The following is a 3,834-nucleotide window of genomic DNA, read 5'->3' as shown; positions in this document are numbered from 1 at the left end:
AAAAAAAAAAAAATCTATAAAACATTGATCTTTTATGACAACTGATATTCTCCAGAGTAGAGCAAAAGCTGTGTAACTAAAACAGAGACAGACTTGCAGAGAAAGCAGGGCAAAGATGGACCATCAATCAAGTTCCTGGAGGTTAGACACTGTCAACCAGATTATAGCTATTTTAGTGTTACTCAACATACAGAACTTAAGCAAACGTTTTCGCCACAATGCTAGAGAATTGTGATCGGTTGCCAGTATGTTGCTGTTGGTATGCGTTTGCATTTGCAACCTCCTAAGTATGACCTTATTATGTAACAGATAAAGATAAGACTGCTGTAAATATGTTAAAAACACCACACCGCAATGAACATGTTTGACATATGGTTCATTTGAGCTTGAAAAGGTCTTGCCATGCTGATAAATGGACAAGCAGAGGACAGGATCAATACAGTGATAAACATGAGCAGTGTATGCAGAGGCGCCAGGTCTCAGATATCTGTGTGGAGAGAGCAGTGTTCCCGGGGGAATACAAGTTATCATCATCTCTACACTTACTGAACATCATTACTCGGGATGCTTATGTTTCGTCCATCACAGCTGCTGTGACTGCAGAATTGTGCTGCGTCAGGTGCCTGCACTAAAAACGAGAGCTTTTTTTATATGTATGCAAGTACTAAGTAGTAATTTAGTAGTAAATAAAGGTTCTAAAAGGAGTTTTGCAATATAGAAGTGCCATTTTTGGTTCCCAAAAGAAGCTTTTTTTTAATTCTAAAGAAAAAAAATTTTATTGTAAAAAATACAAATAACCATTTGTGCAACGGAAAGCTTCCAGTGACTTTAAAGGATCTTCATGATGATAGGGATAATATACCTAAACTGTAAAATCTGTAACATGGAAACATGTCCACTGAAAGTGAACGATGACCTTTCAAGTTAAAAAAAAAAAAAAAAAAAACAGGAGTTTTTTTGTGTGTATAGGGTGTGTTGATGTCCTAGTCAGTGTGTATGGTCATAGCTGAGTCTGCACTTTTTGACTTACATCACCTAAAACCTATTCGGTCTTGAAGCTCTTACAGTGTTTGTTATTAAGCCATTAGTCAACACATCGATCTTTCATAAAAGCTCACTCACAGTCAACCCTCAATCCTGTTTCTCTGCACAGATCCATCGCTCTAATGCACTCGATGTAGAGGCATGAAATGCAGCAATATTGAAATTCTTGGCCAGCAGTTATTATGACCAATAACCAACATAATGTCGGATATTTTACAGAAAAAAGATATTTACACTAAAAAGCTACAGTAAAAATACAGAACGTGCTGTAGATGAAAACATATAATCTGCAAGGACGGATTCAGATTAATCAAAATGACATTTTACTGTAAAAGCTGTTCTTTTGAACCGTCTATTCTTCAAAGAATCCTGAACACACAAATGTAGCACGGGCTCCACAAAAATAGCAGCACAACTGTTTTTAACTGTGTAATAAGAACTTCTGAGCACCAAATCAGTATATAAGAATGATTTCTGAAGGATCATGTGACACTGAAGACTTGAATAACGATGCTGAAGATTCAGCTATGCCATCAAACGAATACATATCATTTTAAAACATACTGAAATAGAAAACAGTTATTTTAAACTTTAACAATATTTCATAATACTATTTTGATCAAGTAAATGCAGCCTTGGTGAGCATAAGAGATAAAGTAAATCATGAACTTGGTGTGATAAATGTAAAAATATAAAACGGATATTACAGATCCAAATTTTTGAACAGTAGTGTATAGTAGAAACACACACATTTGTGGTATTTGTGGTTTATGAAGACTCTCCATAAGCGTAATGGTTTTTATACTGTAAAAACTGTATGCGCTATTGCCCTACACCTAAACCTACCCCCTACAAGAAACTATGCATTTTCACAAAAATACCATTTAGTAAGTATTTAAGCCCTTTGAATTATGGGGACATTTGCATTGTCCTCAAAACAACCTTCAAATTGTAATACCTCTGTCATCCCCATGTCGTTAAACAATTTGTCTTCCCATAAACCACAAAAACCACTACGCACACACACACACACACACACATTAACAAAAACCTGGCATACTCTTGACCCTAGACAGCACTTTTGCCATCATATAGGTACAATCCCAACGTCTGAAACTGTAGTCAACAAATCATGCTGCCGCCAAAATAAGTCTAATTTTGGCCAGAGACAGCAACACACAAATACCCTTTATAGATAATGCAATCTAACAAGATACCTATTTGTAGTCTAAAAGTTGGTAGAAAATTATTTCTAGTAATAATATCACGATAATGCTAAATGTAATATTTTTCACAATCTCTCTCAGCATGATTGTCTTATCTATCAATTGTTTTGATAATACTTCTTAGATGCTACATCAACCTCCTTCTAGATTTCTTGTGGGTACCTTCTGCATTAGCACATAGAATAGCTTGCACTTTTCACCCTCTATAAACTACAGCCCTAGCAAACATGAATACAACCCCAAATTTTTTTTCTTCTCTCATTCAAAAATGTAAACGTCATGCAGCTGACAGTGAAACAGCTTTACTTCTTTCAGACACAGGACTGAAAATTCGCACTATTAGAGAATTTGCTTCACATTATCAAGACACTGGGCGGAAACCTCTCTCTGCTTTCAAATGTCACTATAGAAATAAATAGATCAATGATCACAGACTCAGTTCATATCAGTAGAGACCACACCCAAACACACACTGACAGATGCACAGAGAGAAAGGGGGCGTCCGCCGAGGAAAAGCGAGAGAAAGTTGCATAAAAGGCGAGAGATGAAGGAAGAAGTGTCATGACAGAAACAAGAGAGTGAGAAAGACAAATGCAAATGCACTCGAGAGAACAACACTCTTGTAGAATTCACTAAGAAAACACTATGCTTTTTGAGAATGCTCCGCTAAAATGTCTTACCAGTAACAATTTGTTGCCTTTTGTGGCAATACAAAAATGATATATATAGACACTATATGGACAAAAGTATTGGGACACCGACTTCTAATAAACAGGTTTAACTATTTCATTTGGCGTTGTGTGCTGCAAATTTTATAGCAACGATTTGGACATGACCTCTGTGCCTGGACCCAAATATCCAAACAAATGACTTATGTATACAGTTCTGCAGAACAGAACAATGAACTTCCAAAACTGTGGCGACAAAGATGGAAACACAATTAATGTATTTGTATTTCTATCTTACAACAGTTTTGGAAGTGTGTAAAATGACTGCATCCATATGTACAAGTCACTGCTGTATAGCCTACTACATCCTATCATGCCACTCCATAATAGACTATGACTTTCACCAGCAACGCTGAAGCATTCACTCAATGCTTTAGTGTCTGAATCATTTTAAATTAACTTAGAGCATCTTCAAAAAAGAAATCAAACAGCAGTAAGCCTGGTGACTCTGAATCCAGAAGCTTCTTATTCTTAGCCCAGCTCATTTGATTCCGCATGTACTCTGGAGGAAAGGAAGGACACGTGCGGTGAAAATGAATGCGACTGGAAGATATGAAACTGAATGCACTCTAATTTGATTTGAAGTTGCTAGTTCCCCGGTTAGGACTCCTATCTCACTTGCTTTGTTTGTCTGGGTTTAAACTGCAAAAAGGACAAGAATTTATGCAGAGAGCCGAAAGCCTAGACAAATATACCTGATATATAAAAAATCAGTTGTCCATAATTATCATTTCTCATGTTTGTACGTAATGGTTTTTTTCTATTTTTAAATATTTTTCTATTTTTAGCATCATTATGCCAGTCTTCAGTGAACATTTGAAGAAAACCCATAAATA

Source organism: Puntigrus tetrazona, chromosome 1 (genome assembly GCF_018831695.1).
Source record: "Puntigrus tetrazona isolate hp1 chromosome 1, ASM1883169v1, whole genome shotgun sequence".
In the NCBI taxonomy this organism is placed as follows: Eukaryota; Metazoa; Chordata; class Actinopteri; order Cypriniformes; family Cyprinidae; genus Puntigrus; species Puntigrus tetrazona.
Note: the sequence above shows the minus strand (reverse complement) of the source record.